Genomic DNA, 21,013 nt, shown 5'->3' on the forward strand with positions numbered 1-21,013 from the left:
CAACACACGCCTGCTTCCTCCGGGGCTCGGAGACCCAGCCTAAGTGTAATAGCAGCCGCCCCAGACAATCGACTTCCCAGCCAATGCCGGGAGCTCCGGGCGGCCCCGCGACCGACGTCAACGTGCGCGGGGGGACCCGAGCAGACGCCGGGTGAGGCGGGCCCCAGGGGCGCGGGGCGCGAGATGCGGGGTGCTGGGGCTCGGAGCCGCGGGCTGCGGGGTGTCCGGCAGCGGGATGCAGGGTTCAGGGTAAGGCCCGCTCCCGCCCCTTTTTCTTCCCGCAAACTCCCCAGGAAGGTCCTGCACAATCTTCCCGCTTCCCGCCGACCTCCAGTCCCCCCGCCTGCAGTGGTTCGCTGACAGGCCCAAGGGAACCGAGACCCTAGTTTGGGCAGTTACCTCGGCGCTGACCCCAGCCTCCCGGGGGTGCAGAATTAAATCCTGCAACCGCAGGACACCCCGCGCCGGGCACTGAAATTTAGGTCGGCAACGTTCCTCCAACGGAGCACACAAGCAGAGGCGGCCCGGCCTCCGTTCGGGAGTGCGGGGTTGCCCTCCCCACACCCGGCCCGGGCGAGCGCGCCGGGACGCCGCCGTGCCCACCGGCTACGCTGCCTCAGACCTCGCGCACTCGTCTCTGTGGGACTCGTCCGGGTGGGGAGGACCCGCGGGGCTGGGCAGCTCCCTCTGGCCCCCGCCGACGGCGCAGGCTCGCGGACGTCCCGTTCCCTGAGCGTCCTGTCCCCGCGTCCTCCGCCCCCTGCCCTCCCCAACCAACGCCACCACCACCCCGCCTCCGCGCCGCGCTGAACTTGGGCCAGACGCCGAGACCACAACAGCCACCTCGGGTCTGCACTCACCTGCGGCCGCCCCTCCGGAGCCGTGGCGGGGGACCGCCTGCAGTGCGGCTCGCCCGGCCACCGGCCCTACGGGCCGCGGGGGAGGGGCGCGGGATGCGGGGCCGCCGCGGCGGGGGGCGCGCAGCCGGCCGGCGGGGAGCGCGGCGCGGTGCGCCGGGTCTCTTTAAGAGCCAGGGACCTTACCCCCGGGCCTCCCCCGCGCTCCCCGCCCCCCTTTCACTTTCCCAGGGACTCGCAGCCTGTCTGGCGGCGGCTGCGGCGGCGGCTCCTCCCCGACTCGCAGGGGATCCCCGGCCGGCTGCGGCGGCGCGCGGGGCAGGCAGGGCCAGCCGCACTCGCCTGCCTGTCCCGCCGGGCCTGGCCCGCAGCCTCTGGGAGGGGGGAGGAGGGGGAGACCGTGCTGCGGCCGCCGAGGGAGGTGTCCCGCTTCCCGTCGCCGGAGGGGGGGAAGTGTTCCGCCTCCCGCCGCCGTCTGTCTCCAGCCGTAACTGTGCTCGCCGAGGCTGTGTCTGTCTCCAACTCCTCCAGTCTCTCCTCCCTCCCCATCCCCCTCCGCGGCGGGGACCCGGCGTGCGGCCAGGCCGCGGGGGTGGCGGGGGCCGCGGTGCTGGCGGCTGGTGGGCCGGCCTCGACCCCGCGCTCACGGGCCGCACCAACCTCTGCAGGCTGCGTGCAAGGAGCTGGGGGCGTGTGGGCGCCGAGGCCGCGGGACCCCAAGGCTCAGCCGGGCCGGCAGGCAGAACACACGGCAGTGGGCTTGGGCCTCGTGGGGCGCGCGCCCACCGCCGGCCGGACGGGGAACTCCAAGTGCAGAGAGAAGGCTGGCTGGCGCACCAGGAGGAGCCGGCTCGCCGGGGCGGGCTAAGGACGGTCTGGGGAGAGCAGGCCGACTTGTTCCCCGCGCCAGTTACCTCGCGGGCTATCAGCGCCCAATGGGCTGCGGGTCTTTGGACACCAGTCCCTAGACATACAGTAGGGCTGCAGGACACGTAGTGGAACCGATGAATCCTAGCTGAGCCAGCCCGGCCCGGGCTCCTCCTGACCCCACGTAGTCACCCTCTTAAGGATTCTCCACCCTTTATAAAGGGCAATGGCTCCAAAATGGAAGGTCCGGATTCTTCCTGCTACGACCCTTTCTCCTTAAAGGACCTACAGCTCTCCTCCTCTGAAAGCCGTTCAGGACTTGAACTCTACCTGAATGCAGACGAAATGTATTTTGTCCTCCAGCAGTAGTAGAATTGACAGCCAAGCAGTTTGGGTACTGCCTTAGCATAGGGCATTTTAACCCAATTTTATTAGAGTCGCTAAAATTAGATAATTCCCCTCTGCCCAAATTAAACCCCTGCAGACATACCAAAATATACTAACCTGGGATTTCAGGCAGGATCTAATAGAGGTGCAGCTAATTAAATTAATTTTCAATTTCCTGTAATGTCAGAGAAGAGAATCTTTTGAAAACTATGAATAATTTGTCAGTAATATTTTGGTTAGTGAAACATTGGCTTAATTCAGCTTTCTTTAAAGAGCCCTCTGCTCTCCTCAACTTACGGTAATTGCTATGTAGAATTTGGTCATTCCTCATATGTAATATAGTAGCTACCATTAATTGTGCCAAGTCCCACACTAAGTAGATTGTCTTATTTAGTATTCACAATAACTGAGACAGCCAATGCTTTCCCATTTTGCAGACAAGAAAGTTGAGGCTATGAAAGATTTCGGTAACTTGTTCCTGGACCACAAAGAGATGGGTTTAAAATTCCTAACTGGCTGGTTACACAAAAAGCCTGGAGTTGAACCATACTGCCACCTACCTACAGTAGCTTTGACATCCAGTTCATTTAAGCTCAGCCCAGCCACAAGGGACAGGATCTGTTCTAGGCCAGGAACTGTGCTGGCGCCTGTAGAGAATGCCCAGGTCCTAGGCTGACAGAGGAGCATTTAGACTACAAGGACAACTTTCAATCTGGCTGCTAGGGTAAACTTTCATTAAATGAGCAGTGAACTAAATATTTAATACAGGTTATCTGAATCTGGCAAGTATATACTTATTAGTTTATATTTCATGTACATGAATGCATACCACACTCATAGCAGCTCAGAGGCTGTGGTGTTGGAGAAACTGTTCTTGCCCTCCTGGGGTAGAAAGAAAAATAACTTTTTCCTTCTAAATGAGAAACTGCCCAGGGACAATGAAGAAAATGTTTTTTCTAAGACCATGAACAATTTGTTCTTCTATTTCACTTGTGCATGATTTCCTTGTGTATAATTTAACCTTTTTAAATTGAGAGCTGAGTTTTAAAATCTTAACCTCAGTTTTATCATTTATGATGAATCTTAGCTCATCTTGCATTGCCTTTTCTTGTCTTCTTTAATTTATAACTAGAAACTGCAAGGCTCTATTTCTATTTCTAGAAAATAGCCATGACAGGAAACTGTCCCTGCATTTTCCACTCAGTCCTCCCTGTATTTGTTTTCCATTTCAGCTGTTCCTTCTCATACCCCTACACACATACACACATGCGCACGCGCGCGCACACACACACACACACACACACACACTATGGCAATGAGAGAGTTAGAGGCCTTTAGATATATGTTTGCTCTCTGTAAAATTCAACACAATTATATGTTAACTTTACCCTGCCCACTAATAATCCATCACATTCCCTCCAAGGACCCCTACTGAAGCACAGGAGACCAGGACTTTGTTTTGCTCAAAATAGTGGATTATGTGTATTCCCAACACACAGAACTATGCCTGACCCTCACTAAGGATTCAAGAGCTATTTGGGGAATGAATGGAGCCTAGTATTGGGATAAACAAGTAAATAATATTGAAGTAAAATATCACTAAATTGGGCAGAAATCAACTGAAATTGGTTTCAAGTAATGGGATGTGAGAAAAAATTTCTCAGTATAAATCCACTACAGTTTACCTGGTGTCGATTATATACCAACAATATTTATTCCATAGAAGGTCAATTATCTAAGGAGACAAAGATAGAAAGGGCAAACATGAGTGTAGAGGACACTTTTAGGCAAAGAGCCATGGGATATAGAAAGGGCCCACACTGACCACCTGACTGCATACAGACAGGTCCATCAGGGACCCACCGCAAAATATTCATAAGCCCTAACTAACCAATGGGATACTTACAACCAGGCACAGTTACCAAAAAAGGGAAAATTCCATATATCGCCATACCTCCTCATCTTCCCCCTTTTAAAACAACCCTCCACCCACTGCCTCCTTGCAGACAGCCTCTCCTCTGCAGTCCAGTTCCCCCACACTCCTTCCCTTGCAGTGTATTCAATAAATTTCTATCTGCTTTGTTTTGCCTCAGGTGAATTCTTTCCACCCAACCAGGGACCCCATCAGATCAGGAGAGACACCACATTTAGACACCACAATGAGCAAATGTTGAAAAAAGAGATTCTGAGGGCCCCAACTGACCACAAAATACATATGAATCAGAGAATATAATTCTGTTATTTGGATTTCATGCATAACATTTAGATGAAACTTAAACTATTCAAAATGATCCTTCCTTCTCTTTGTACTTTTTAATTTAAATAAGAAATGGAGAGGAGGAAGTGAGAAAGAGAAGCTTGCATTGCAGGTTCTTCTAGGGAAGTGAGAGTCCCAGTCTAGCTAAATACTTAGACCCAAAATCCGTGGATGAGCTCAGCTCCAGGAGACAAGGATTAGTCCCATACTTCTCAATGATGGCATAGGCATGTTTCATCATGTTACTACTCTGCGCCATCAAACTGTGTCAGAGTTCAGTCTGTAAACCAGAGATAGTAAGTTCTACCTCACAGGGTCTGTTGTGAGGTTGGCTACATCCCTATGTACATACATATTATTCTCTGCTTCAGAGAACTACAAATGTCCCCACTGCTTCAGGACCTACCAATATTACTCTTCTATGGGTGGAGGTTTTATGGAGGAAGAAAAATTATTTTCCCTCTACCCTTCTAGGCTCTTGGCTAAGACACTTCTGTAATAAAAAGACCGATTAACCGGAGGAAAAAAAAATTTAGTAACATACCAAACCCCCTGCCCCGACCCCATACATGGGAGAGACCCAGGAAAACTGAGTAACTCTCTAAAAGAGCCCAAGCCCTGACCTTAAATAACATCTCCAGCTAAAGACAAAAGATGTTGGTAGGGGGAGACCAGTTATGGGATGAGACTTGGAAAAGCAGAGTAAACAAAGGTGGGATTGTTATGTATATTTAAGTCCTTGCCATCTCCATTGAGAACAGTTTCTAGAGATTTAGAGTCACCCTTCTCTTCCTAGTACAGAGAGGAGACACCCTTACAAATAGAGTTTTGCCTTATACATGAAAATGTCTCTTACAAAAGGGTAACTGCCTGGTTTTCAGAGCCTCTCTCTTGTCTGTTTTAAAAAAAAAAAAAATAATCAGTCTAAAATAATCCTTTATGCCAAAGAAGCATATCTTGGGGTAGTATATTCTACTCCCCTTCTGTTTAAAATCACAAAAGACAGAAAGGAAAACGTTTTGCAGACAACTTCTGCTTTCAGCCTTGCTGCAATACTCTTCCTGGGAAAAACAAAAACAGTATCTATCCTTTCTCCTTGAAGAGACGGGGGTAGGTAGAGGAAAAGGAAAAATACAGCAAGGAAAAAAAATGTAAATGATTATTTCACAGATGCTCCATCCAGACATGTTCATGTATGGTATCTATACATCAGTTAACAAAAATAATGGGAAAATGGGGCACCTGGTTGGCTCAGTCAGTGGAGTATGTGACTCTTGATCTTGGAGTTGTTAAATTCGAGCCCAACACTGCATGTAGAGAGTACTTAAAAAAATAAAATAAAATCTTTTTTTAAAAAATGATGGAGCAATTCCTGGGCAATGACGTGTATTTTCAAACCACTTACAATGATTAAAGTATAGTAAAATCTCCTTAGTATGAAAAGGCTATAGCAGTTCACAGCTTCTGCCTCTTCTGGTGCCCAGGTTGTCTCAAGTAACCCACACCAGGGCAGGGCATCTCAACAGCCTTCAGGATGTGATGTATGATCAAAAGCTGGGTGTAAAGTAGCCACTGTGGCCCCACCCTATTCCATTGCTTTCCTGACACATGGTCCAGGCAGCTCTCTACCAGGGTCTTCATTGTCAAGTTCAACGTTTAGCACAGTACCTGGCCCAAAATGTACTCCATAAATATTAGCTTCCTTTAGTCCTTTTTCTTTCCAGCAAAGACAGGCTCTCTGGTGACTTTATACCCTGACAATTTAGCCATGCTGGAACCTTGCTTCCCAGAATTCCCCTCCTATGGGGTTCTAGGTGTTGAAATAAATTTCCAGGCCCAAGATGGAGCCACTCCTGCTTTGGGTGCCTCATCAGCAAACGAAAAGCTTAAATAACTTTCGTGTTCCTGTAAATGCAGCATTTGATCCAAAATGCAGTATGTCCAGTCAGCCAGTCCCCAAATGCCAAGCCAACACTGGGCCTTCTCATCCCAAACAAGCCCATCAAGTATTTCCCATTTGTCTCTTCTTTTTTCTTGATACTTAATCCTATAAAAGCTTCTTGCCTTTGCCCCATTTTGCAGTTCTTCAAAAGGAAACTGTCCATTTCATGAAATGTTGAAGTTTATTTGTACCACCTAGATTGTCTTCTTTTATCTTTTTTTAAAATACAGGCTAGGGATGCTGTCAGAGGAAGTGAAGCAGTGGCTGGTACCCGTGCAGGGTAGCGTGGGGCATAAAGCACTGTGAAGCCCATTCATATCCCTGACCTGCTCTCTCTTTGTCCCCTTACCCTGGTCCTGTGTCAGATGGCAGTGTGCATAGCCCTTTGGTAGCCTCTTCTACAGGTTGCCTGTGATGTTGAAGTTGAAGGGACAAAAGACAGACATGATTTGTTCGCCTTCATGGACTTCAGGTTGTCCCTGTATGTTCCAGTCAGTTCCTCTTGCCCACTTCATGGTCGGCTTTCCTGCTTACCTGCCAGGCCTGCCAGCCCCAGATTCAATGGCCTTCCATGGGCTTCTCATGGAAGCCCTGATTGTGTATCACTTACAAAGAGTCTTATGATCTAACCTAAGAATCAGACAACTATGTATCTCCCTATCTTAGCTAGTATTCAGTTGTTTGCAAAGAACATAACCTCCTCTATCTAGCTTTTTTTAAGGAAAGATGTTCCCCCCCAAAACAGGCAAACCACTTGAGAAGATATTTTATCAAAAAAGATACTAAATAACCAATAAACCTGTAACGATGTACTCAACTCATTAGGGAAATGTTAATTAAAACCATAATGAAATAGCACACCCACTGGAATGGCAAAAATTAAAAAGATTGACAATTTTAAAAGTTCACAAGGACATGGCACAACTAGAACTCGCTTGCATACCCCACAATTCCACTCCCTGGAGAGCACAGCAAAAATGTGTGTGGATGTCCACCAAAAGGTAAGTACAAGAATGTTCATACCAGTTTATTCATTAATATTAAAAAGAAAAGAACTCGAAACAATCCAAATGTCCATCAGTGTATAAAGAATAAATGAATTGTGGTATGCTCATATAATGGGAGATCACACAGCAGTTTCAAAAATTTAAAACTGCTGGCACACAACATGGATGAGTGTCACAGAAACTTATTTGAGTGACAGAAGGTAAGTACAAAAGAATGCTAATGTATGATTTTATTTATGTGAAGCTCCCAAACAGGAGAAGCTAAATGACAGTGATAGAAGTTAGGATAGTGGTTACCTGTGGGTGGTATTAAGTGGGAAGATCCAAAATAGAACCCTCTGGAGGGTAAGGGGTAGATCTGGGTATGGTTGCCAGGGTGTATGCATGTATAAAAATTCATTAGCTGTGCAGTTAAAATCAGTGTATTTTATATATGTGTTATGCACTATAATGGAAAGTTTTGAAAAGGGGGGATTTATTGGATGTAGGAGGCCTTTTGTCAGGTGGGTGACTCAGTAGCAAGACCACCTTTCTCAGACAGGGGGAGCATCAGAGAGGAACTATACCCACTCTACTATCCCCACAAACACCTCACAGACCTTCCCCCTGCCATACAGAAGGTCTCGACTCATTTCTCCGGACTGAATGTCTAGCTGGTGCTGAAGAAAACATGAGGCTCATTCACCCATAAGACATGTTAACATGGGCATGAAGGCAAGAGCCTGTATCTGATAGCATGTTTCCATCAATAAGGCAATGCCCCATGGAAGCTTCTATAATGTTCTTTTATAACCTGTTCTACCTGGAGAGTTGGTAACATATCATGGGACTTGAGGTCTGGATTATGGACCCCATTCTCAGGGGGTTCTCAGCTCCAACCAATTCAATCCATCAGATTCAAGAACTAGGCATTCCATTTAATTTCAGCTCAAATCATAAATTGGCTGTCCATTACATAGCAATGATTTCATGAAATATTAAAAGTAAAAAAAATAAAGTGCTACATAAAAAAAAAAATATATATATATATATATATGGATATATGTCAACACAGCTGGTATATATGTGCATTTACATTCTGATATATGTGCATGTGTATATAAATATTGCTATTATTGCATCCATATCCATAACACACATACATACACACATTCTGAATCTACACGTCTATATACCCTCTTTAGCATATTTTTCCTGAAGTGCCATCCCATCTTTTTTCTTATGTAGGAAGTATGAATCCCAGTCCACAAACCCAGATGTACAACAATGTAATTTTATTTTCTACTACTCCATATAATTTCTGACCCTAAGATTCCATTCTACAGAGCTGGTGGGAAACTTAACCCCAGTCCTTGGAGCCGCCCTCTCTCCGAATTTTGGCACCACGCTTGGGTATTTGGGAATGGTGGGACTGGGGGCAGGGGGCACAAATATTTCCATTGTGCCATCCATTGTTGCCATTTGTGTAGCCACCTGAGATGCAGCAGCTTACCACTCTTGTCCCTTGGACACAGACATCTTTCTTGCTCCTGCCTACAATTCCATTTGCTTCTAGAAGTTCTTTGATTTGATCCTAGAAGCACTTTGTCTTCATCCACAAATCCTTCTCCTTTTTACCTCCCTAGGCATCCCCTGAGCTCTACTAGAAGCCTAGGATTTTTGAAAATCAGAAGCCAGGAAAACCCAGGCTATTCCGTTTTCAACCTACCACCTGTCTTGCTAATCCATTGAAGTACAAGGCAAGTTACTTGCTTGAATGGAGGAGAAAGGAAAGAAGAAAATAGGGGAATGTGTTTATTAAAGGTGTGGGGGACAGAACAACCCTCCCCCCACACACACACACACAATGTTCCTCTGTGCCTTGGTGGAACCTGTGAATAGGAAGATGTGATGCCTTTGGTATTGGGTTACTTTATACTTTCAGATAGGGAAGTTGTCCAGGGGTACCCAACCTAATCACATGAGCCCTTGAAAAACAGCTTCCTCTGGCTGGAGGCAGAAAAGGAAGGCAGAGATTCAAAGCATTGAGAGCTATTCCATGGCTCGCCTGGATGGCTCAAGTGGTTAAGCAGCCAACTCTTGACTTGAGCTCCAGTCATGATCTCAGTATTCATGGGATGGAGCCCCACATCAAACTCTGCGCTTGTAGCACAGAGCCTGCTTGGGATTCTCTCTCTCCCTCTCCCTCTGCCTCTCGCCCATTCATGTGTGCGTACTCTCTCTCTCTCTCTCTCTCTCAAAATAAATAAACATTCAAAAAAAAAAAAAAAAAACCATTGCGAGCTATTCCAAGTGAGAAGCATCTCCAGTGTCACCTTTGAAGATGGAGGGGGCCACATGGTAAGGGGTGTGGGAGACCTCTGGGAACTGAGTGAAGCCCCTGCTGATAGCCAGCCAGGATATGGATCCTACAGCCACAGGAAGGGAATTCTGCCTTAATCATGTGAGCGTGGAAGAGGTTCTCAAGTCTCAGATAAGAACCCCACCCAGCTAATACCTTAATTGCCTCAGATGAGACCCTGAGTGGAAAACCAGCTGCACCGGGTCTGGAATTCTGACCCGCAAGCTTATCAGTGGGTATTGTTTTAAGTCACTAAATTTGTGGTTAATTTGTTACTTGGCAACTTAAAACTAATATAGTAAGTTAAAATACAAAAACATTGTCCAACCAAATGTGTTTTGCTCTGCCTGGTCCTGCCCCCTGTTAACAATCATTTCTCAAACGGAAAAGAAGGATGGTTGAAGGGGCTGAGTATGTAGCCTACCAGACACCAAGCTCTTATGGACACTAAACAAGCTTCTGGAATAGCTCTGGCTAACCCCCAGAGACCCAGTACATTTCTGGGTAAGAAATCAGAGCCAGATTCAGATGTAAGGACAAGCCGAGGACTGATGCAGAAAGCAATATTTTAAAATCTCACCATTTCAGGGCACCTGGATAGCTCAGTCAGTTAAGTGTCCGACTTCGGCTCAGGTAATGAACTCACAGTTCGGGAGTTTGAGTCCCACATCGGGCTCTGTGCCAACAGCTTGGAGCCTGGAGCCTGCTTCGGATTCTGTGTCTCCCTCTCTCTCTGCCCCTCCCCACTCATGCTCTATCTCTTGCTCTCTCTCAAAAATAAATAAACAGAAAAAAATTTTAATAATAAATATATGAATAAAATAAAATCTCACCATTTCAGGGGTACCTGGCTGGCTCTGTTGGTAGAGCATTGGACTCTTGATCTCAGGGTCATAAGTTCAAGCCCTACATTGGGCATAGAGCTTACTTAAATAAAACAAAAATGGGGGCACAGGGGTGGTTCAGTCAGTTAAGTGACCGACTTTTGATTTTGGCTCAGGTCACGATCTTGTGGTTCATGAGATTGAGCACCAAGTTGGGCTCTGCACTGACAGTGCAGCAGAGCCTGCATGGAATTCTCTCTCTCTCCATTTCTCTCTGCCCCTCACCGCCCCCCCAAATAATTAAATAAACATTATTTTTAAAATGTTAGAAGAAATGAAAAATAAATAAAAATATCATCATTCCATGCAAACTGGTGCAGCCACTCTGGAAAACAGTATGGAGGTTCCTCAAAAAACTAAAAATAGAACTACCTTCTGACCCAGCAATTGCACTACTAGGTATTTATCCAAGGGATACAGGTATGCTGTTTTAAAGGGACACATGCACCCCAACGTTTATAGCAGCACTATCAACTATAGCCAAAGTATGGAAAGAGCCCAAATGCCCATCAATGGATGAATGGAAAAGAAGATGTGGTATATATATACAATGGAGTATTACTCAGAATCAAAAAGAATGAAATCTTGCCATTTGCAACTACGTGGATGGAACTACAGGGTATTATGCTAAGTGAAATTAGTCAGTCAGAGAAAGACAAGTATCATATGACTTCACTCATATGAGGACTTAAAAGACAAAACAGAGAACATAAGGGAAGGGAAGCAAAAATAATATAAAAACAGGGAGGGGGACAAAACATAAGAGACTCTTAAATATGAAGAACAAACAGAGGGTTACTGGAGGGATTGTGGGAGAGGGGATGAGCCAAATGGGTAAGAGGCATTAAGGAATCTACTCCTGAAATCACTGTTGCACTATATGCTAACTAACTGGATGTAAATTTAAAAAAGAAAAAAAAATCTCATCATTCCATTTAAGACCCTTATAAAAAGGAGAAAACATCATCAGGAAACCCAGCTCTGCCATTGGCTAGCTGTGCAGATGTGAGCAAGTTACTTTACCTCTCTAAGCTACAATGCTTCTTTTAGAAAATGAGAGACTCAGACTAGATGATCTCAGAGGTCCCTTAAGATCTTTCACACTTTCATTCAACAAATATTGGTTGAGGTCCTCCTATGTGCCAGGCCCTGAGCCAGGCACTGGGACTGCAGCTATGAATTGAAGTCTATTCACTGGACTCAAATTTCCCATAGGAGTATTTGACAGCTCAGGAAAAAGAGGGCTCCTATTTAAAAAAACAAAACAAAACAAAAAAAACCTGGGTGTTTTAGGCTGTTCCAGCTCTCACTATCTTCATCCTGCCTTTTCCAGGTGAAATCTCAGGTCAGGCCCACCCCACCACGGCCTTGGTGGCTTCATCCACCAAAAACACTGGAAAGCCAAAATGGGTAAGTGTGATTTGGAAGAGCAAGGACTGTGAGGAATGGTAGAAACTCACTCATTCTGTTTCAGCTGTTTTGGGCAAGAACCTCCCTTCAGTTCACTTGGCCACTGAAGGAGTGATTAAAAAACATTTAGAATCAAGGCCAACCCTTGATTAGGCCAAAAATGTTAAGCAGGCAACTTGTTCTCAGCTAGCTGCCAACTAATCTCAATTAAAGAAGGAGCCAATAGCTTGACATTTTTATAAAATGTTAAAATCCCTGGGGAAGTGCCCTGAAGGTAAACCAGTCTCAGAAATCTCTCAACTACATTCTCGCCAAGTGGTTTTCAAACTGTCCTCAAACTCACTGCTTTCTTGGGCAACCCTGTGGCCCATGCTGAGCTTTGGAAAGCTGGGTCTTGCACTGAGCTGAGACCAGGGTCCAAGCAGGCTTCTTCCCATTTCCCTGGCTCTTTGTGCCCAAGCAAGAGGACATCCTCTCTTTCCTGCCTGCCATGCTTTCCTTCTCCAGGCAGAAGTGGTTCTTCCAATCATCTCTTGTGTGCTGAGGCCTTGGGTTTCCTCATCACCCTGGCCACTCTTCTCCAGATATTCCTGGCTGATCAGCTCCCTCCTGCAGTCTGGTGCCCAAAACCCAGCCCAATGTCATGTCTGGCTTTCACCACTTAGGTCAGGTTGGTCACCTTCCTGGATATGGTAGTCTGGTTAGTGCAAACTGATATCTGTGAATTCATTTTAGCCACCAATTGCAAATAGCCTACAACTAAGCATCTAAAACCTCAAAGTTCTTTTTCAACAGGGTTCTTTTGATGGCAAATGATAAGACATTTGAAAAAGGAAAGTGACACTGAAAATGGAATTTTGGGCTCACTTTATCTGTGAATTTCAAGTGTCAGATGAAGTTTTAGGCAGGTCTGAAGCCAGGTCTTCAAGGAAAATGTCATGGTTCCGTCTGTCTCTCTCCATGCCACACTCCCTCTCTACTGCTTCAGTTGGGTCTGATTCTCAGTCAAAGCCTCCCCATAGTGTAGCAGTGGCCCCCAGTTGCTGCAGCATACCATCCTATCAGCAGTTTCACAGCCCCAGTGAAAAACTACATCTATCCCAAGGTCCTAGGAGAACTCTAGCCTGGCTGACCACATGTTCACCCAAGATCAAATTACCAAAGCAGGAAAATGGGGTGCACTAATTGGTCAGGGCTAAGTTTTGTATTCACCCTTGTGTAAAGGGCTCCACAGAGAAAAGAGTGTTTCTAAGACCAAATGAAGGCAGAAGGAGCACTGCTTAGTCAAGAACAATAAGTAGCCTGGGTGGCTCAGTAGGTTAAGTGTCTGACTCTTGTTATTGGCTCAGGTCATGTTCTCACTGTCTGTGAGATCAAGCCCCAAGTTGGGCTCTGCGCTGGGCGTGGAGCCTGCTTAGGATTCTCTCTCCCTCTCTCTCTGCCCCTTCCCCACTTGCTCATGCACTCTGTCTCTCTCTCTCTCTCAAAAAAAGCCAGTAAACATTCACTCTAGCCATGTCAGCCATATTCAAACCTTGCCCCCCACCCCGCACCTGTCCCAGGCCTGGAATCAGCACCAAGCTCAGTGCCTGTGCAGAGCAGTAACAGCCCTCTCAACATAGGTGATACTGCATGCTGCTTTGTAACCTTCTTTGTTTCACTTAACATTATAGTGTAAGCATTTCCTCAAGTTATTAAGACTTCTTTATGACATATTTTAAGACATGGTTACTATTTCATGGATGTACCATAATTTGTCTAACTATTCCTCTATTGTTAGAGAATCATGTTTCTTTCTTTCTTTGTGTGTGTGTGTGCCTATAAATAATATACACCAATATGAACCTTTTTTATACCTTTTTTCATAACTCCTGATTATTTCTCTAGAAGGTGTTCTTAGAAGTTGAATAAATGTGTCAAAGAGTATTTCAAAGTTATTCTTGATGCATATTACCAAATTGTTTTCCAGAAAGATTATACCAATTTATATACGTATGGGGACAGTGGTAAGTGGTAACTTTAACCTGAAAACAAACCACAATGTATAAATAAGGTCTTGGCTAGCTCAGAGACTGAAACTTTCTGTAAATTATATGCCTGAAGAAAGTGGCTAGCCATGTCCAGATTAAATCTGGGGGACCATGAGCTGGGGATTTCTTGAATTTCTCAGGGATTTCTTGTAGTTGGCAAAGTTTGCATCAGCCACCCCAGCATCACAGTCTTGTCCCCTGTGTCACCCTCCCTACATGCCTCACCCATTTCCCCATCCATGCCCTTTCTAGAAAAAGCACTAACAACATCATTCACACTAAATGGCTGTAAGGTTTAATCCAGGGAGATTAATTAACATGAAATGAAGTTAAATAAATTAATTCCTCATTATGACCTTTCAGACATCAGTAAGCTGATTGGAAATATTCTTGGATAAACCACCTTATGTCCCTGTAATCACACAGAGTAAGCAGCTGCCTTTCCAAACCAGTCTTAAAACTCATCTTAGTCCTGGGGGTGCCTGGGTGGCTCAGTCGTTTGGGTGTCTGAATTAGGCTAAGGTCATGATCTCGCGGTTTGTGAGTTCGAGCCCCGCGTTGGGCTCTGTGCTGACAGCTCGGAGCCTGAAGCCTGCTTCGGATTCTGTGTCTCCTCCTCTCTCTGCCCCTCCCCTGCTCATGCTCTATCTCTCTCTGTCTCTCAATAACAAATAAATGTTAAGAAAAAAATTTTTAAAAAAACTCATCTTAGTCTTATATATGCTCAAGGACCCAGTGAATTGTAGGCTGAGTGGGTGATGTGTCAATGCCCAACAGTGTATTATGTATAGTATATTAAAGTATCAACAGGACATTAAAGTAAGCATTGGAAATTCTGATAATAATCTTTGTTGTACCAGAGGAAGAAATAGACCAATTATGTTAAAATAATTCTGTGCCAGTTGCTGTTTATTGAGCACATATGAGCACACAGGCACCATGCTAAGAAGTTACATATTTATTTCATCCTTAAAAGCAAACCTTCGGTTTCACGTATATTAAATGATGTGCGCACATCACACAACCGCTGCATCTGGCATCTGAATCCCAGGCCCACATCTTCCTGCCACATCTCCACATCTTGAAATTGGCTGCCCACAGTGGCTACCTGTCCTGGCCTCTCTAACATTAAAATATCACATGAGGACACACATGTCCTCCTACTAATGTAGTATAATGTTATTAAATGAAAAAAATAGTTGAAGCTAATAAAATTGCTTTAAATTAATGAAGCCACTATAGTGAAATTATAATGAAGCCACTATAGATGCTTTAATATTGGTCATTCATAATGAGTAAAGTGTCTAACTCTTGATCATTGATGGCAACAAGAACATCTTCCTCTGAACAACATCATGTGAAGTTAAGGCTGCAAATCCAGTCCTCTTTTAGAGTTATTTGCCCTCCCTGTCCTTGTCCTTATACCTAGTGGTGGATATGGACAGTGCCTGGTGATCATAACCATGTGAGGACGTTGCTGTCATTAGGCTCCCTTCAATCCCACCCCTTTCAGAGAGCCTGACATATCTTACTTTCCCTGGAGGCTTGCCCTCCACCTTCTTCCCCTTACCCCCCTCCTGTCACAATCACTACCACTGTTTCACACTTTTCCTCAGCTGTGTCAGGGGAAAAGTTTGAAGACCAACAGTAATATTAAAAATACCTACACTTGGGGCGCCTGGGTGGCTCGGTCAGTTAAGCGTCTGACTTCGGCTCAGGTCATGATCTCACAGTCCGTGAGTTCGAGCCCCGCGTCAGGCTCTGTGCTGACAGCTCAGAGCCTGGAGCCTGTTTCAGATTCTGTGTCTCCCTCTCTCTGACCCTCCCCTGTTCATGCTCTGTCTCTCTCTGTCTCAAAAATAAATAAATGTTAAAAAAAATTAAAAAAAAAATACCTACACTTGGGGGCGCCTGGGTGGCTCAGTCGGTTGAGCGCCTGACTTCGGCTCAGGTCATGATCTCACAGTGAGTTCGGGCCCCACATCGGGCTCTGTGCTGACAGCTCGGGGCCTGGAGCCTGCTTTGGATTCTATGTCTCCCTCTCTCTCTGCTCCTCCCCTGCTCACACTGTCTCTCTCTCAAAAATGGATAAAGATTTTTAAAAAATGTTTTTTTTTTAAATAAAAAAAATATCTAAACTTGGGGCACTTGGGTGGCTCAGTTGGTTAAGGTCTGACTTTGGCTCAGGTCATGATCTCACGGTTCATGAATTCAAGCCCCACACCTGACTCACTACTGTCAGCACAGAGCCTGCTTTGGATCCTCTGTCCCCTTCTCTCTGCACCCCCCCCACCGTCTCAAAAATAAATAAACATTTTTAAAAAGTGCCTAAACTGTATAAATGCTTCATATTTTTAATGCCCACTCATTCTATCACTTTTTCCATCCAGCAAACTTGGCAACTACCTCCTATGAACTGAAGTCAAAACTTCAATGACATGTCTCATTTGAACTTCATTACTTTAAAAGGTATGATTTGGAAGATTTCACACAAAAAATTTACATTTCTGCCTCTCCTGGAAAATGAGAAGGCCTAGCTCTTCAGCCCTGCATCCCCACCAGGTAACCTGGAGTTGACAGCAGTATCTTGTGGGTGGTGTGGGCAGGCGTCCTCACTCACTCTCCTGCTCAGATTTGAAGGGGGAGTGATATGGCATGATTCAATTTTAAAAAGTTTACCCTGGCTGGATGATGGACTTAGTTTGGATAGACACTCAGGTGGATGCACCCAGAATCTGATTGCTTCTCGGCACCCCACCACCTTCTTAGTATAAGCCACCAATCTCTCCCACCTAGACAATTATAACAGCCCCCTAACTTCCCTGTTCTGTGGTCTCTTCTCACAGGCAACCTGAATGGTACCTGATGAGAATGTACTCAAAACCTCCAATGGCTCCCATCTAACTTGGAATCCAACCCAAAGTCTTTCCCAGAGTCTACATAGCCTCTGCTCACCTCTCTGGCCTCTCCTGTCACCTTCTCCTGTGCTCCTGGCACATTCTGGCCTCCCTGTAGCTTTCCAGCAAGCCAAATGCTCTCCTCCTACCATTCACCTTTGCATGCACTGTTCCAGTCTTGCTGTCTTCTTGTCCTAGAGTTCAGCTGCCCGACAACTTCCCAACCCTGGCTGTCTGCTTCTGTTGCTTCATTCCCCTGCCAACTGAGATTGAACAGGATCCCATATCACTCCTGTCCTTCACCGTTGCTCCACCTCTCTGTTCTGTTTCATTCTTCACACATTACTAACTAACAGAACGTCTGTTTGATATCAGTCTCTGCCCTTGGCAAAATCTGCACTAAGAGTCTCTGCTGTGCCACAGAACCCAACACAGACACAGCACATGGGTGTGCACAGCAACTACTGTGGAGAGAGTGGCTGAGAAATGGTCCACAGCAGGGCTGTCTTGTGAGGCTAAAGGCAAGATCATAGGGATGTGGCCAAGGTAGTGTGGTGGACATGGAACAAGAAGCACTATCTGGAAGCTCTCCAGGACAACCGTGGTAATGGGCCTCAGAATGCCCTCCAGTCCTCTGATTTGGACAGCCACATGGAAGACGGTTGCATTCATCCAGAAGAGTCACCAGGAGCTATCAGGCTGGAGGGAAGGCTGTGAATTTGCGTTTAGACATCGGACATTGTGTGGGAAGTACAAGATATAAAGATGCCAGAAGATGGACTTTCTACAGTTGCTCTGAGATCTATCTGTTTAGTACAAAGGACATGAGAATCCATTGCTAACAGAGGAGTTAGATGCTCTGGATTTGGGCTGGTAGCCTCTTTTTTCTGTATCAAGCAGCACCTGGCAGCAAAAAATGAGGAACACTAACCAAAGGGACTCTCCACACCTAATAACCCTACTACCTACAGGCTGTTGAACTCAGGGTAGGACAAGAGGGCTCCAAGAAGCAACTGACTGACTCATCGATACAACTGTGTCCTTTAATAAAGTGAAGACTTGCTTTCTTTAAAATCTGAGGGCATCACTTTTTTTGACAGAAATTAGTTCAAAACCTTTATATGGCCACTGCAGCTTAATGGCAGGGGCAGCATTATGGGATTTGGAAAGTGGTATAAAAGTAGGGAGAATGAAGCCTCCCAGCTGTCAGGACAGCCTAATGGAGACATTGATATCTGGCTGCCTGGGAATTCTAGGGCCTCCTAGAAAATTTAGCACAGTGGAACTAGAAGGATATTCTTTCACACAATCCTGAGGATTTGTTGCCCTAGATGTAGAAAGAGATTAAAAATGAAAGCAAAGCATTGGCTCACAAAGCAGGCTTGGGAGTGAAGTAAACGGCTAGAGTCCAGACACATGGCTACCATGAAAGATTAAACACAGAAGGCGCCACAGGTACAGGCAAATTACCTCCCCCCCCCCCCCAACCACCACCGGTGAAGCCAGGATTCTGGTAACTAGGGACTTGTTTACAGTATAAAATAACTGAGAGAGTCCTCCTCAATTAAGGAGGAGGAGAGAGAAAGAGAAGAAGAAAAAAGCTTCATATTTTCAGAGATTAAATCCTTCCCATAGACCACAAAAGGGAGACCAATTACAGGAAAATTTCATTTTAATGGGCACTCTGTTTGAATATTATCACTATTGACTATGAGTAATTCTGTTTTAGTATGTGTGAGTTAAAACCTCTGCTTTTTCAGACAAGAGTACTTTCTGCCAATGAGCTGTGACTTAAAGCTGTGTGATTTGTGTAAATGTGTTGTAATTAATTGAGCTTTAAAAATTGACTTTGAGGGGTGAAGGTCTTGGAAATGGATGCTAGCTTGGAAAAAGGCACCTTCTAAGAGGTGATAAAAGATATTTAACTGACACGAAGCTCCTCTAAATTTATTTTGGTGGAGGCAATTAAAAAAAAATCTCCATATGTTTGAAAAAGACAAAATTTAATTTAAAAATATCTTAACATTAGAACAAAATAAAGACTGGCTTGGGAAAGTTAGAGTTGAATGAGAAACATCAGCATGAACTCATGTATTTTAAAGGGATTCTAATTCTATCACTAACAGTGTAACTGGGCAGCCCCACCCCCCAGGGCGTAATTGCAGTTTACAGCCTATGAGCCCCAAGGCCTACATCTTTGTCTGTATTACCTTCCCCACAAATAGGGCTCAAAAATCCTTGAAAGATCATTAAATTTGTGTTAAGGATGGCAAAAATCAAGATGGGCCCAAGACACTTGCCAGAGAATGTTTTCTAAACTGTTTTGAGATATTGCTAAATAAAACAAAGAACCCACACTGACCATACTGCATTGCTTTTTCAAAAAGAAAGTACCCATTATAGTTAACTGAAGCATGTTAAGTCTGTGAAAAGCCATGAGATTTGTGTGAGTCATATACTCAAGTTCTGATCACCTAAGTTGACAATCTTAAATCATATTCAAGAATATAGGGGCACCTGGCTGGCTCAGTCCATAGAGCATGCAACCCTTGATCTCAGGGTCATGGATTCAAGCCCCATGTTGGGGGTACAGATTACTTTTTTAAGAAAGAATATAGGGCGCGTGGGTGGCTCAGTTGGTTAAGCATCTGATTCTTGGTTTCAGCTCAGGTCATGATCTCGCAGTTCATGAGTTTGAGCCCCACCTCGGGCTTCATGCTGTTGTGGAGCCTGCTTGCAATTCTCTCTCTCCCTCTCTCTCTCTGCCCCTCCCTTGATCACTCTCTCTCTCTCTCTCTCAAAGTAAATAAATAAGCTTAAAAAATATTTTAAATAATATAAAGGTATGATTACAGTAAACTTAAAAAATAACCATTGTTTATGTCCTTTCTTAATCTTAAAGTAAAGTGAATTAATTATATGTTGGCAATGTAGGGATGCAGTTATCCAAAAACGAAGGCAAGCACAAATGTACAAAATGGTATCTAAATGAAACTTTTATAAACAATTTTGAAAACTGAACTCTAGTAATCATGCTCTTTGGTATTCACCCAGTACACATACATATTTATAGCGGCTTTATTTATAAGTGCCCAAACTTGGAAGAAACCAAGATGTCCCTCAGTAGGTGAATAAATAAATGAACTATGGTACATCCAAACAATGGAACATTATTTAATAATTAATAAAAAGACCTATCAAGTCATGAAAAGACATGGAAGAACCCCAAATGCATATTTTTAACTAAAAGAAGCAAATCTGAAAAGGTTACATACGATATGATTCCAACTATCTGACATTCTGGAAAAAGCAAAAAAACTATATGATTCCAACTATCTGACATTTTGGAAAAAGCAAAAAAAGTAAAAAAATCAGGGGTTGCCAGTAGCTCAGGGGAGAGAGGGATGAAAGGTAGAGTATGGGGGATTTTTAGGGCAGTGAAACTATTCTATGTGAATAGACATTGTAATGGTTGATACATGTCATTATACATTTGTAAAAGCCCACAGAATGTACAACACCTGTTATGCCCAGAATTCGTGATCCCCAAAGACCACCAGGGAGCCAAGTCTGATGCAAAAGCAAAGAGCCTTTATTCGAGCTAGCTTGAGCTCAATCCCCTACCTGCACCGACGCAGCGGTGAGATACCGGGGACAGAGACCGAGTTTCAAAAGCACAAAGGTTTTATTGGGGTCTAGGGGCAGTTTATTGGTGAGGTAATGGCCGTGGCCTCAGCCGATTGGCTGGGGAAGGGTCGGAGTCCTGTTACGCAGGTCGCCGGGGCGTGTTTTGATGGGGAAGTCTGAAGGGGTGAGCGGGAGGTTACTCAAGGGGAGGAGGCGTGGTCGAGGTGAAGGACACAGAACAAGATGGAGTTGGCTGGCGTAGGCCTGCCCTTTCACACCAAGAGTGAACCTTAATGTAAATTATGGACTTTAGTTAATAAGAAAGTATCAGTATTGACTCACCAATATTGTATCAGGGCATGTGGGTGGCTCAGTCAGTTGGGCATCTGACTCTTGATTTCAGGTCAGGTCATGATCTCATGAAACGTGACATCAAGCCCCAAGTTGGTCTCTGCCCTGAGAGCATGGAGCCTCCTTAGGATTCATTCTCTCCTTCTCTCTTTCTGC

At 45.1% G+C, this 21,013-nt stretch overlaps 1 protein-coding gene and 1 long non-coding RNA gene across 13 annotated transcripts in view; one reads left to right on the forward strand and one right to left on the reverse strand.

Annotated features, from left to right (window-relative positions):
- Nucleotides 1–1,637, reverse strand: part of LDLRAD4 (low density lipoprotein receptor class A domain containing 4) — a 441,951-nt gene extending 440,314 nt beyond the window's left edge. For 4 of the 11 annotated variants that reach the window (XM_045457540.1, XM_045457547.1, XM_045457531.1 and 1 more), the window contains exon 1: nucleotides 861–1,444. The gene's annotated coding sequence lies outside the window, so the exon portion shown is untranslated. Of the gene's footprint in view, nucleotides 1–399; nucleotides 743–860; nucleotides 1,453–1,517 lie in introns of those variants that run through there. The other 7 variants (XM_045457532.1, XM_045457537.1, XM_045457538.1 and 4 more) reach the window with 5 other exon arrangements.
- Nucleotides 44–19,241, forward strand: LOC123587626. Of its 2 annotated transcripts, none has more exons than XR_006707423.1 (4): nucleotides 44–151; nucleotides 11,876–11,952; nucleotides 16,373–16,544; nucleotides 16,829–19,241. It is a non-coding gene; the product is annotated as an uncharacterized LOC123587626 (long non-coding RNA). The 2 variants fall into 2 exon arrangements; XR_006707424.1 differs by having other exon boundaries at nucleotides 16,373–16,451.
- Nucleotides 19,242–21,013: the final 1,772 nt, after the last annotated feature.

The sequence above is a fragment of the Leopardus geoffroyi genome, chromosome D3, assembly GCF_018350155.1.
Source record: "Leopardus geoffroyi isolate Oge1 chromosome D3, O.geoffroyi_Oge1_pat1.0, whole genome shotgun sequence".
Lineage (NCBI taxonomy): Eukaryota > Metazoa > Chordata > Mammalia > Carnivora > Felidae > Leopardus > Leopardus geoffroyi.